The 12,839-nt window shown below is 45.5% G+C and overlaps 8 non-coding genes across 8 annotated transcripts; all 8 read left to right on the forward strand.

Moving 5' to 3' along the window:
* Positions 1-548: 548 nt before the first annotated feature.
* Positions 549-739, forward strand: LOC141198519 (U2 spliceosomal RNA). The gene has a single exon (XR_012270466.1). It is a non-coding gene; the product is annotated as a U2 spliceosomal RNA (small nuclear RNA).
* Positions 740-1,854: 1,115 nt separating this feature from the next.
* LOC141198477 (U2 spliceosomal RNA) lies at positions 1,855-2,045 on the forward strand. Its single transcript, XR_012270426.1, has one exon. It is a non-coding gene; the product is annotated as a U2 spliceosomal RNA (small nuclear RNA).
* Positions 2,046-3,160: 1,115 nt separating this feature from the next.
* LOC141198139 (U2 spliceosomal RNA) lies at positions 3,161-3,351 on the forward strand. The gene has a single exon (XR_012270100.1). It is a non-coding gene; the product is annotated as a U2 spliceosomal RNA (small nuclear RNA).
* A 1,115-nt stretch (positions 3,352-4,466) lies between these two features.
* LOC141198496 (U2 spliceosomal RNA) lies at positions 4,467-4,657 on the forward strand. The gene has a single exon (XR_012270444.1). It is a non-coding gene; the product is annotated as a U2 spliceosomal RNA (small nuclear RNA).
* A 1,115-nt stretch (positions 4,658-5,772) lies between these two features.
* LOC141198140 (U2 spliceosomal RNA) lies at positions 5,773-5,963 on the forward strand. Its single transcript, XR_012270101.1, has one exon. It is a non-coding gene; the product is annotated as a U2 spliceosomal RNA (small nuclear RNA).
* A 1,112-nt stretch (positions 5,964-7,075) lies between these two features.
* On the forward strand, positions 7,076-7,266 carry LOC141198141 (U2 spliceosomal RNA). Its single transcript, XR_012270102.1, has one exon. It is a non-coding gene; the product is annotated as a U2 spliceosomal RNA (small nuclear RNA).
* A 1,115-nt stretch (positions 7,267-8,381) lies between these two features.
* LOC141198142 (U2 spliceosomal RNA) lies at positions 8,382-8,572 on the forward strand. The gene has a single exon (XR_012270103.1). It is a non-coding gene; the product is annotated as a U2 spliceosomal RNA (small nuclear RNA).
* A 1,109-nt stretch (positions 8,573-9,681) lies between these two features.
* On the forward strand, positions 9,682-9,872 carry LOC141198492 (U2 spliceosomal RNA). The gene has a single exon (XR_012270440.1). It is a non-coding gene; the product is annotated as a U2 spliceosomal RNA (small nuclear RNA).
* The last annotated feature ends 2,967 nt before the right edge of the window (positions 9,873-12,839 follow it).

Below are 12,839 nucleotides of genomic sequence, written 5' to 3' on the forward strand. Positions count from 1 at the left end.
TTTGGTTGATTAGTCTGTGGCATTCTGTTAAACTGTTGCTTATGGCGGTCTCTGTGAGCTTCTCAGCGACATTCAGCCAGCCAGGTATCCTGCCTGCAGTAGATGGAATGTGGCAATGGAACGCTGGCTGCGCGTGTCATAATAGGCTCTGAGCCTTTATATACCTGTGCACAGCAGCAGCCACCTTCAGTCTGCTGCTGGACAGCCAGCAGCAGCAGCAGCAGGAGAGGTATGTAATCAGGAGCCCTCCTGCTAAGGGTAGACAGCTGCTCGTTCCACCCCACCCCCCGCCTTAATTGGTTCTCCTCCCTTCCAACGGTGTTGAGGCGGGTGGGAACAGCAGGGGGTGAAGGTGCTGTGTTTAAAGAGGTGGAGTTATGCAGATCTAAAACGCGTGGATTGCAGCAGCAGCAAGCCGAAAAGTGCAGGCATGTAAGGGATCTAGAGGTTGACAACATGTCTTCTTAACGGGAGTCCAGGAGCTCATCTCCACAAATGGACTTTTCAGGATCCTTGGGTGGCTCCGTAGTTTGAAACCAATTCTGGTTATCGCTTCTCGGCCTTTTGGCTAAGATCAAGTGTAGTATCTCTTCTTATCAGTTTAATATCTGATACGTCCCCTATCTGGGGACCATATATTAAATGGATTTTTAGAACAGGGAGATGGAAAAAGAGCTTGCTCTGTCCACTCCACGCATTGACCTGGTATTGCAGTATCTCCAGGACCGGTGCACCCCTTCTTTAATGCAGTTTCTAAAATCAGAAAGAATTGAATTCAATGTTTTTTGTTCATTTTGCTTGTTTGTCGGATTTTGGGATGGACTCTTTGGCTTTGCTTTTCTTCTCCTCATTGGATTTTTCATGTTCAAAGTTGCAGAAGCCAGATTACAAGCTCATTTTGGTTCAACTTCAGCAACTGTGCATTGCATTGCCATGTAATGTGATGCAATGCTATCTTTCTAGCTCTCCCTTTTTACTTCCTTTTGGATAAACAGACATATTAGGCAAGCATTTTGGAGCTTTCACCTAAATAACTACAGGTGGTGAGATAAGCTGCACAATATAATTGACCTTTCAGTATATTGTTGCACACACACCATCTATTTAGCAAATGCCCTTGTTATCAACAGCAGCCTTTTAAACTCACCTGAGCTAACAGGTATGTGCGCTGGTTACTCTGCTGCGCTTAAAATTTCTTTTTTGGTTTGCTACAATGCCTTTTCTGAAACGTTGTCTCCTTCTGCTGGAACACTGACTTCTTTCATTTAATGCCTGCAGACTATAAAAGAGAACCCAACCCAAAAAGTTTGGTTGATTAGTCTGTGGCATTCTGTTAAACTGTTGCTTATGGCGGTCTCTGTGAGCTTCTCAGCGACATTCAGCCAGCCAGGTATCCTGCCTGCAGTAGATGGAATGTGGCAATGGAACGCTGGCTGCGCGTGTCATAATAGGCTCTGAGCCTTTATATACCTGTGCACAGCAGCAGCCACCTTCAGTCTGCTGCTGGACAGCCAGCAGCAGCAGCAGCAGGAGAGGTATGTAATCAGGAGCCCTCCTGCTAAGGGTAGACAGCTGCTCGTTCCACCCCACCCCCCGCCTTAATTGGTTCTCCTCCCTTCCAACGGTGTTGAGGCGGGTGGGAACAGCAGGGGGTGAAGGTGCTGTGTTTAAAGAGGTGGAGTTATGCAGATCTAAAACGCGTGGATTGCAGCAGCAGCAAGCCGAAAAGTGCAGGCATGTAAGGGATCTAGAGGTTGACAACATGTCTTCTTAACGGGAGTCCAGGAGCTCATCTCCACAAATGGACTTTTCAGGATCCTTGGGTGGCTCCCTAGTTTGAAACCAATTCTGGTTATCGCTTCTCGGCCTTTTGGCTAAGATCAAGTGAAGTATCTGTTCTTATCAGTTTAATATCTGATACGTCCCCTATCTGGGGACCATATATTAAATGGATTTTTAGAACAGGGAGATGGAAAAAGAGCTTGCTCTGTCCACTCCACGCATTGACCTGGTATTGCAGTATCTCCAGGACCGGTGCACCCCTTCTTTAATGCAGTTTCTAAAATCAGAAAGAATTGAATTCAATGTTTTTTGTTCATTTTGCTTGTTTGTCGGATTTTGGGATGGACTCTTTGGCTTTGCTTTTCTTCTCCTCATTGGATTTTTCATGTTCAAAGTTGCAGAAGCCAGATTACAAGCTCATTTTGGTTCAACTTCAGCAACTGTGCATTGCATTGCCATGTAATGTGATGCAATGCTATCTTTCTAGCTCTCCCTTTTTACTTCCTTTTGGATAAACAGACATATTAGGCAAGCATTTTGGAGCTTTCACCTAAATAACTACAGGTGGTGAGATAAGCTGCACAATATAATTGACCTTTCAGTATATTGTTGCACACACACCATCTATTTAGCAAATGCCCTTGTTATCAACAGCAGCCTTTTAAACTCACCTGAGCTAACAGGTATGTGCGCTGGTTACTCTGCTGCGCTTAAAATTTCTTTTTTGGTTTGCTACAATGCCTTTTCTGAAACGTTGTCTCCTTCTGCTGGAACACTGACTTCTTTCATTTAATGCCTGCAGACTATAAAAGAGAACCCAACCCAAAAAGTTTGGTTGATTAGTCTGTGGCATTCTGTTAAACTGTTGCTTATGGCGGTCTCTGTGAGCTTCTCAGCGACATTCAGCCAGCCAGGTATCCTGCCTGCAGTAGATGGAATGTGGCAATGGAACGCTGGCTGCGCGTGTCATAATAGGCTCTGAGCCTTTATATACCTGTGCACAGCAGCAGCCACCTTCAGTCTGCTGCTGGACAGCCAGCAGCAGCAGCAGCAGGAGAGGTATGTAATCAGGAGCCCTCCTGCTAAGGGTAGACAGCTGCTCGTTCCACCCCACCCCCCGCCTTAATTGGTTCTCCTCCCTTCCAACGGTGTTGAGGCGGGTGGGAACAGCAGGGGGTGAAGGTGCTGTGTTTAAAGAGGTGGAGTTATGCAGATCTAAAACGCGTGGATTGCAGCAGCAGCAAGCCGAAAAGTGCAGGCATGTAAGGGATCTAGAGGTTGACAACATGTCTTCTTAACGGGAGTCCAGGAGCTCATCTCCACAAATGGACTTTTCAGGATCCTTGGGTGGCTCCCTAGTTTGAAACCAATTCTGGTTATCGCTTCTCGGCCTTTTGGCTAAGATCAAGTGTAGTATCTGTTCTTATCAGTTTAATATCTGATACGTCCCCTATCTGGGGACCATATATTAAATGGATTTTTAGAACAGGGAGATGGAAAAAGAGCTTGCTCTGTCCACTCCACGCATTGACCTGGTATTGCAGTATCTCCAGGACCGGTGCACCCCTTCTTTAATGCAGTTTCTAAAATCAGAAAGAATTGAATTCAATGTTTTTTGTTCATTTTGCTTGTTTGTCGGATTTTGGGATGGACTCTTTGGCTTTGCTTTTCTTCTCCTCATTGGATTTTTCATGTTCAAAGTTGCAGAAGCCAGATTACAAGCTCATTTTGGTTCAACTTCAGCAACTGTGCATTGCATTGCCATGTAATGTGATGCAATGCTATCTTTCTAGCTCTCCCTTTTTACTTCCTTTTGGATAAACAGACATATTAGGCAAGCATTTTGGAGCTTTCACCTAAATAACTACAGGTGGTGAGATAAGCTGCACAATATAATTGACCTTTCAGTATATTGTTGCACACACACCATCTATTTAGCAAATGCCCTTGTTATCAACAGCAGCCTTTTAAACTCACCTGAGCTAACAGGTATGTGCGCTGGTTACTCTGCTGCGCTTAAAATTTCTTTTTTGGTTTGCTACAATGCCTTTTCTGAAACGTTGTCTCCTTCTGCTGGAATACTGACTTCTTTCATTTAATGCCTGCAGACTATAAAAGAGAACCCAACCCAAAAAGTTTGGTTGATTAGTCTGTGGCATTCTGTTAAACTGTTGCTTATGGCGGTCTCTGTGAGCTTCTCAGCGACATTCAGCCAGCCAGGTATCCTGCCTGCAGTAGATGGAATGTGGCAATGGAACGCTGGCTGCGCGTGTCATAATAGGCTCTGAGCCTTTATTTACCTGTGCACAGCAGCAGCCACCTTCAGTCTGCTGCTGGACAGCCAGCAGCAGCAGCAGCAGGAGAGGTATGTATTCAGGAGCCCTCCTGCTAAGGGTAGACAGCTGCTCGTTCCACCCCACCCCCCGCCTTAATTGGTTCTCCTCCCTTCCAACGGTGTTGAGGCGGGTGGGAACAGCAGGGGGTGAAGGTGCTGTGTTTAAAGAGGTGGAGTTATGCAGATCTAAAACGCGTGGATTGCAGCAGCAGCAAGCCGAAAAGTGCAGGCATGTAAGGGATCTAGAGGTTGACAACATGTCTTCTTAACGGGAGTCCAGGAGCTCATCTCCACAAATGGACTTTTCAGGATCCTTGGGTGGCTCCGTAGTTTGAAACCAATTCTGGTTATCGCTTCTCGGCCTTTTGGCTAAGATCAAGTGTAGTATCTGTTCTTATCAGTTTAATATCTGATACGTCCCCTATCTGGGGACCATATATTAAATGGATTTTTAGAACAGGGAGATGGAAAAAGAGCTTGCTCTGTCCACTCCACGCATTGACCTGGTATTGCAGTATCTCCAGTACCGGTGCACCCCTTCTTTAATGCAGTTTCTAAAATCAGAAAGAATTGAATTCAATGTTTTTTGTTCATTTTGCTTGTTTGTCGGATTTTGGGATGGACTCTTTGGCTTTGCTTTTCTTCTCCTCATTGGATTTTTCATGTTCAAAGTTGCAGAAGCCAGATTACAAGCTCATTTTGGTTCAACTTCAGCAACTGTGCATTGCATTGCCATGTAATGTGATGCAATGCTATCTTTCTAGCTCTCCCTTTTTACTTCCTTTTGGATAAACAGACATATTAGGCAAGCATTTTGGAGCTTTCACCTAAATAACTACAGGTGGTGAGATAAGCTGCACAATATAATTGACCTTTCAGTATATTGTTGCACACACACCATCTATTTAGCAAATGCCCTTGTTATCAACAGCAGCCTTTTAAACTCACCTGAGCTAACAGGTATGTGCGCTGGTTACTCTGCTGCGCTTAAAATTTCTTTTTTGGTTTGCTACAATGCCTTTTCTGAAACGTTGTCTCCTTCTGCTGGAACACTGACTTCTTTCATTTAATGCCTGCAGACTATAAAAGAGAACCCAACCCAAAAAGTTTGGTTGATTAGTCTGTGGCATTCTGTTAAACTGTTGCTTATGGCGGTCTCTGTGAGCTTCTCAGCGACATTCAGCCAGCCAGGTATCCTGCCTGCAGTAGATGGAATGTGGCAATGGAACGCTGGCTGCGCGTGTCATAATAGGCTCTGAGCCTTTATATACCTGTGCACAGCAGCAGCCACCTTCAGTCTGCTGCTGGACAGCCAGCAGCAGCAGCAGCAGGAGAGGTATGTAATCAGGAGCCCTCCTGCTAAGGGTAGACAGCTGCTCGTTCCACCCCACCCCCCGCCTTAATTGGTTCTCCTCCCTTCCAACGGTGTTGAGGCGGGTGGGAACAGCAGGGGGTGAAGGTGCTGTGTTTAAAGAGGTGGAGTTATGCAGATCTAAAACGCGTGGATCGCAGCAGCAGCAAGCCGAAAAGTGCAGGCATGTAAGGGATCTAGAGGTTGACAACATGTCTTCTTAACGGGAGTCCAGGAGCTCATCTCCACAAATGGACTTTTCAGGATCCTTGGGTGGCTCCGTAGTTTGAAACCAATTCTGGTTATCGCTTCTCGGCCTTTTGGCTAAGATCAAGTGTAGTATCTGTTCTTATCAGTTTAATATCTGATACGTCCCCTATCTGGGGACCATATATTAAATGGATTTTTAGAACAGGGAGATGGAAAAAGAGCTTGCTCTGTCCACTCCACGCATTGACCTGGTATTGCAGTATCTCCAGGACCGGTGCACCCCTTCTTTAATGCAGTTTCTAAAATCAGAAAGAATTGAATTCAATGTTTTTTGTTCATTTTGCTTGTTTGTCGGATTTTGGGATGGACTCTTTGGCTTTGCTTTTCTTCTCCTCATTGGATTTTTCATGTTCAAAGTTGCAGAAGCCAGATTACAAGCTCATTTTGGTTCAACTTCAGCAACTGTGCATTGCATTGCCATGTAATGTGATGCAATGCTATCTTTCTAGCTCTCCCTTTTTACTTCCTTTTGGATAAACAGACATATTAGGCAAGCATTTTGGAGCTTTCACCTAAATAACTACAGGTGGTGAGATAAGCTGCACAATATAATTGACCTTTCAGTATATTGTTGCACACACACCATCTATTTAGCAAATGCCCTTGTTATCAACAGCAGCCTTTTAAACTCACCTGAGCTAACAGGTATGTGCGCTGGTTACTCTGCTGCGCTTAAAATTTCTTTTTTGGTTTGCTACAATGCCTTTTCTGAAACGTTGTCTCCTTCTGCTGGAACACTGACTTCTTTCATTTAATGCCTGCAGACTATAAAAGAGAACCCAACCCAAAAAGTTTGGTTGATTAGTCTGTGGCATTCTGTTAAACTGTTGCTTATGGCGGTCTCTGTGAGCTTCTCAGCGACATTCAGCCAGCCAGGTATCCTGCCTGCAGTAGATGGAATGTGGCAATGGAACGCTGGCTGCGCGTGTCATAATAGGCTCTGAGCCTTTATATACCTGTGCACAGCAGCAGCCACCTTCAGTCTGCTGCTGGACAGCCAGCAGCAGCAGCAGGAGAGGTATGTAATCAGGAGCCCTCCTGCTAAGGGTAGACAGCTGCTCGTTCCACCCCACCCCCCGCCTTAATTGGTTCTCCTCCCTTCCAACGGTGTTGAGGCGGGTGGGAACAGCAGGGGGTGAAGGTGCTGTGTTTAAAGAGGTGGAGTTATGCAGATCTAAAACGCGTGGATTGCAGCAGCAGCAAGCCGAAAAGTGCAGACATGTAAGGGATCTAGAGGTTGACAACATGTCTTCTTAACGGGAGTCCAGGAGCTCATCTCCACAAATGGACTTTTCAGGATCCTTGGGTGGCTCCGTAGTTTGAAACCAATTCTGGTTATCGCTTCTCGGCCTTTTGGCTAAGATCAAGTGTAGTATCTGTTCTTATCAGTTTAATATCTGATACGTCCCCTATCTGGGGACCATATATTAAATGGATTTTTAGAACAGGGAGATGGAAAAAGAGCTTGCTCTGTCCACTCCACGCATTGACCTGGTATTGCAGTATCTCCAGGACCGGTGCACCCCTTCTTTAATGCAGTTTCTAAAATCAGAAAGAATTGAATTCAATGTTTTTTGTTCATTTTGCTTGTTTGTCGGATTTTGGGATGGACTCTTTGGCTTTGCTTTTCTTCTCCTCATTGGATTTTTCATGTTCAAAGTTGCAGAAGCCAGATTACAAGCTCATTTTGGTTCAACTTCAGCAACTGTGCATTGCATTGCCATGTAATGTGATGCAATGCTATCTTTCTAGCTCTCCCTTTTTACTTCCTTTTGGATAAACAGACATATTAGGCAAGCATTTTGGAGCTTTCACCTAAATAACTACAGGTGGTGAGATAAGCTGCACAATATAATTGACCTTTCAGTATATTGTTGCACACACACCATCTATTTAGCAAATGCCCTTGTTATCAACAGCAGCCTTTTAAACTCACCTGAGCTAACAGGTATGTGCGCTGGTTACTCTGCTGCGCTTAAAATTTCTTTTTTGGTTTGCTACAATGCCTTTTCTGAAACGTTGTCTCCTTCTGCTGGAACACTGACTTCTTTCATTTAATGCCTGCAGACTATAAAAGAGAACCCAACCCTAAAAGTTTGGTTGATTAGTCTGTGGCATTCTGTTAAACTGTTGCTTATGGCGGTCTCTGTGAGCTTCTCAGCGACATTCAGCCAGCCAGGTATCCTGCCTGCAGTAGATGGAATGTGGCAATGGAACGCTGGCTGCGCGTGTCATAATAGGCTCTGAGCCTTTATATACCTGTGCACAGCAGCAGCCACCTTCAGTCTGCTGCTGGACAGCCAGCAGCAGCAGCAGCAGGAGAGGTATGTAATCAGGAGCCCTCCTGCTAAGGGTAGACAGCTGCTCGTTCCACCCCACCCCCCGCCTTAATTGGTTCTCCTCCCTTCCAATGGTGTTGAGGCGGGTGGGAACAGCAGGGGGTGAAGGTGCTGTGTTTAAAGAGGTGGAGTTATGCAGATCTAAAACGCGTGGATTGCAGCAGCAGCAAGCCGAAAAGTGCAGGCATGTAAGGGATCTAGAGGTTGACAACATGTCTTCTTAACGGGAGTCCAGGAGCTCATCTCCACAAATGGACTTTTCAGGATCCTTGGGTGGCTCCGTAGTTTGAAACCAATTCTGGTTATCGCTTCTCGGCCTTTTGGCTAAGATCAAGTGTAGTATCTGTTCTTATCAGTTTAATATCTGATACGTCCCCTATCTGGGGACCATATATTAAATGGATTTTTAGAACAGGGAGATGGAAAAAGAGCTTGCTCTGTCCACTCCACGCATTGACCTGGTATTGCAGTATCTCCAGGACCGGTGCACCCCTTCTTTAATGCAGTTTCTAAAATCAGAAAGAATTGAATTCAATGTTTTTTGTTCATTTTGCTTGTTTGTCGGATTTTGGGATGGACTCTTTGGCTTTGCTTTTCTTCTCCTCATTGGATTTTTCATGTTCAAAGTTGCAGAAGCCAGATTACAAGCTCATTTTGGTTCAACTTCAGCAACTGTGCATTGCATTGCCATGTAATGTGATGCAATGCTATCTTTCTAGCTCTCCCTTTTTACTTCCTTTTGGATAAACAGACATATTAGGCAAGCATTTTGGAGCTTTCACCTAAATAACTACAGGTGGTGAGATAAGCTGCACAATATAATTGACCTTTCAGTATATTGTTGCACACGCACCATCTATTTAGCAAATGCCCTTGTTATCAACAGCAGCCTTTTAAACTCACCTGAGCTAACAGGTATGTGCGCTGGTTACTCTGCTGCGCTTAAAATTTCTTTTTTGGTTTGCTACAATGCCTTTTCTGAAACGTTGTCTCCTTCTGCTGGAACACTGACTTCTTTCATTTAATGCCTGCAGACTATAAAAGAGAACCCAACCCTAAAAGTTTGGTTGATTAGTCTGTGGCATTCTGTTAAACTGTTGCTTATGGCGGTCTCTGTGAGCTTCTCAGCGACATTCAGCCAGCCAGGTATCCTGCCTGCAGTAGATGGAATGTGGCAATGGAACGCTGGCTGCGCGTGTCATAATAGGCTCTGAGCCTTTATATACCTGTGCACAGCAGCAGCCACCTTCAGTCTGCTGCTGGACAGCCAGCAGCAGCAGGAGAGGTATGTAATCAGGAGCCCTCCTGCTAAGGGTAGACAGCTGCTCGTTCCACCCCACCCCCCGCCTTAATTGGTTCTCCTCCCTTCCAACGGTGTTGAGGCGGGTGGGAACAGCAGGGGGTGAAGGTGCTGTGTTTAAAGAGGTGGAGTTATGCAGATCTAAAACGCGTGGATTGCAGCAGCAGCAAGCCGAAAAGTGCAGGCATGTAAGGGATCTAGAGGTTGACAACATGTCTTCTTAACGGGAGTCCAGGAGCTCATCTCCACAAATGGACTTTTCAGGATCCTTGGGTGGCTCCGTAGTTTGAAACCAATTCTGGTTATCGCTTCTCGGCCTTTTGGCTAAGATCAAGTGTAGTATCTGTTCTTATCAGTTTAATATCTGATACGTCCCCTATCTGGGGACCATATATTAAATGGATTTTTAGAACAGGGAGATGGAAAAAGAGCTTGCTCTGTCCACTCCACCCATTGACCTGGTATTGCAGTATCTCCAGGACCGGTGCACCCCTTCTTTAATGCAGTTTCTAAAATCAGAAAGAATTGAATTCAATGTTTTTTGTTCATTTTGCTTGTTTGTCGGATTTTGGGATGGACTCTTTGGCTTTGCTTTTCTTCTCCTCATTGGATTTTTCATGTTCAAAGTTGCAGAAGCCAGATTACAAGCTCATTTTGGTTCAACTTCAGCAACTGTGCATTGCATTGCCATGTAATGTGATGCAATGCTATCTTTCTAGCTCTCCCTTTTTACTTCCTTTTGGATAAACAGACATATTAGGCAAGCATTTTGGAGCTTTCACCTAAATAACTACAGGTGGTGAGATAAGCTGCACAATATAATTGACCTTTCAGTATATTGTTGCACACACACCATCTATTTAGCAAATGCCCTTGTTATCAACAGCAGCCTTTTAAACTCACCTGAGCTAACAGGTATGTGCGCTGGTTACTCTGCTGCGCTTAAAATTTCTTTTTTGGTTTGCTACAATGCCTTTTCTGAAACGTTGTCTCCTTCTGCTGGAACACTGACTTCTTTCATTTAATGCCTGCAGACTATAAAAGAGAACCCAACCCAAAAAGTTTGGTTGATTAGTCTGTGGCATTCTGTTAAACTGTTGCTTATGGCGGTCTCTGTGAGCTTCTCAGCGACATTCAGCCAGCCAGGTATCCTGCCTGCAGTAGATGGAATGTGGCAATGGAACGCTGGCTGCGCGTGTCATAATAGGCTCTGAGCCTTTATATACCTGTGCACAGCAGCAGCCACCTTCAGTCTGCTGCTGGACAGCCAGCAGCAGCAGCAGCAGGAGAGGTATGTAATCAGGAGCCCTCCTGCTAAGGGTAGACAGCTGCTCGTTCCACCCCACCCCCCGCCTTAATTGGTTCTCCTCCCTTCCAACGGTGTTGAGGCGGGTGGGAACAGCAGGGGGTGAAGGTGCTGTGTTTAAAGAGGTGGAGTTATGCAGATCTAAAACGCGTGGATTGCAGCAGCAGCAAGCCGAAAAGTGCAGGCATGTAAGGGATCTAGAGGTTGACAACATGTCTTCTTAACGGGAGTCCAGGAGCTCATCTCCACAAATGGACTTTTCAGGATCCTTGGGTGGCTCCGTAGTTTGAAACCAATTCTGGTTATCGCTTCTCGGCCTTTTGGCTAAGACCAAGTGTCTTGTCTGGGGTCCTTGAGTGTTTTCCCTTGGCCTTCCGGCATCGCCATCTTGATGGCTTAAGCCGGTTGCTGCTTTAGGGGGAGAACGAGGAGGAACGAGAGAGTGATCATAATGGGCGTGAAGATACGCTATGCTGGGACCGATGACAATCGGGTTCGCAATGCATTCCGCATTGAAGTTGATGCTGCTGTCAGAGAGCGTTTCAATCTGTCGTATATGGTGCACGAGGTGATCTTCAAAATCCTGGAAGTGACAAGAGAAAACATCGTCTGCCTGCAGGAATCCCGGAAAGAAGGACGGTATGTCTTGGTGCTACAATCTATGGCGGCTTGCCGGAACCTGTATAAGAAGTTGAGGGAGCAGGAGAAGAATCCAACCTTGCATGGTTTGACTTTTACAGTCTTGTACTCCAAAGGTGATGTTCCCCTAGTCATATTTATGTATAATCCCTTTGTGCACGAACATGACATTGCGACTTTTCTTAAGAGGCATTGTGACTTTGTGAGCAACAGTCACAAAATCATGAACGAGGAGAACTTATGGACTGGCAAATACAGATATTTTGTCAGATTTGGGGAAAGTTCTTCGGAGCCTGGAGGTGTTCATTACCCTCCCCAAAGTTTCTCTATCGGGAGAGATAGGGGTATTCTCTTCTTTCCTGAGGCCCCAGTTTTTTGCAGGAAATGTAAGAAGTACGGACACTTACAAGAGGTTTGTACTGCTGTGCCTGTTTGCTCCAAGTGCAACCAAAGTGGGCATGTTGCTAAGGACTGTACTAATCCAATTGTTTGCAATGCTTGTGGTATGGAGGGGCATGCCTTTAAGGATTGTACTCGTCGTGCGAACGAGGGCAAGGCAAGGGCATACTCTGAGGTGGTCTCGAACTCTCCGAGGCCTAAGAGTGTGGCACCTGAGGCCGCAGTTTCTTCCAGGGTGAAGGTAGTGGAACAGCGTGTGGAGACTGCTCCAGTGAGGGCGTCTGCTGACCTACTGGTGGAGCCCGGGAGAGTGGAAGAGGTTCTGGCAGCTGAGATGGACATTTCTTCCTATCAGGGGGGTTTCATTGACTCCTTTTGTGAAGAACGTGAGGGAGCCTTGGAAATCCCAGGGGACCCGGCTCTCAGTTGGAGCAGTGAAAGTATGGATGAAGAGGGAGCTGGAGGTCAAGGAGACTTCACTGAGACTGGGGTAAGGTCTTCTGAGGAACCGGACCGCGCTAAGAATAAAAGGGCCCGGTTGTCTGAACCATCAAGTAGCCAATGCGTGGCAAGTCCGGTGAGTGAGCGGGATTACCCAGTGGTTTCTCTTTCTCCTGCGTCAACGGCTTACCTGGAGGAGAATTTGGAGTCCACTATCTTTCAGCTAAGTGGCAGTTCGCCGGATGACAAAGGATAAGGAAGGCATGTTTTTTTGCTGAGACTGGTGTTTCTGGTTTTTGAGCCAAAGAATGGTCTCTAAACCAAATTGGGACATTGCGTCCCTTAATGTAAGACTTTTAAAGTCTAGAGTTAGAAGATCTGTGATTCTGGACTTCTTACATAACCATTCTTTTGATATTATGTGTCTACAGGAGTGTGGTATAGAAGAACCCCTGGAAGACGCTGATTGGCCATATGGCCAGCATATCTGGTCTGGCTCTAGTGGGAATAAAAATGATGGAGTTGGGATAGTATTAAATAATAGAAATTTTGTTTTTGAATATTATAAGGTAATAGAGGTGGGTCGTTGCATCTCTGCAGTTGTGTGTGGGAGGGGGTGGAAAGTTAAAATTATAAATATTTATGGTCCTACAAAAAAAGAAGACAGGTTAAGTTTA

Source organism: Phyllobates terribilis, unplaced genomic scaffold (genome assembly GCF_046119375.1).
Source record: "Phyllobates terribilis strain yellow unplaced genomic scaffold, ASM4611937v1 Scaffold_94__1_contigs__length_6153435, whole genome shotgun sequence".
NCBI lineage: Eukaryota > Metazoa > Chordata > Amphibia > Anura > Dendrobatidae > Phyllobates > Phyllobates terribilis.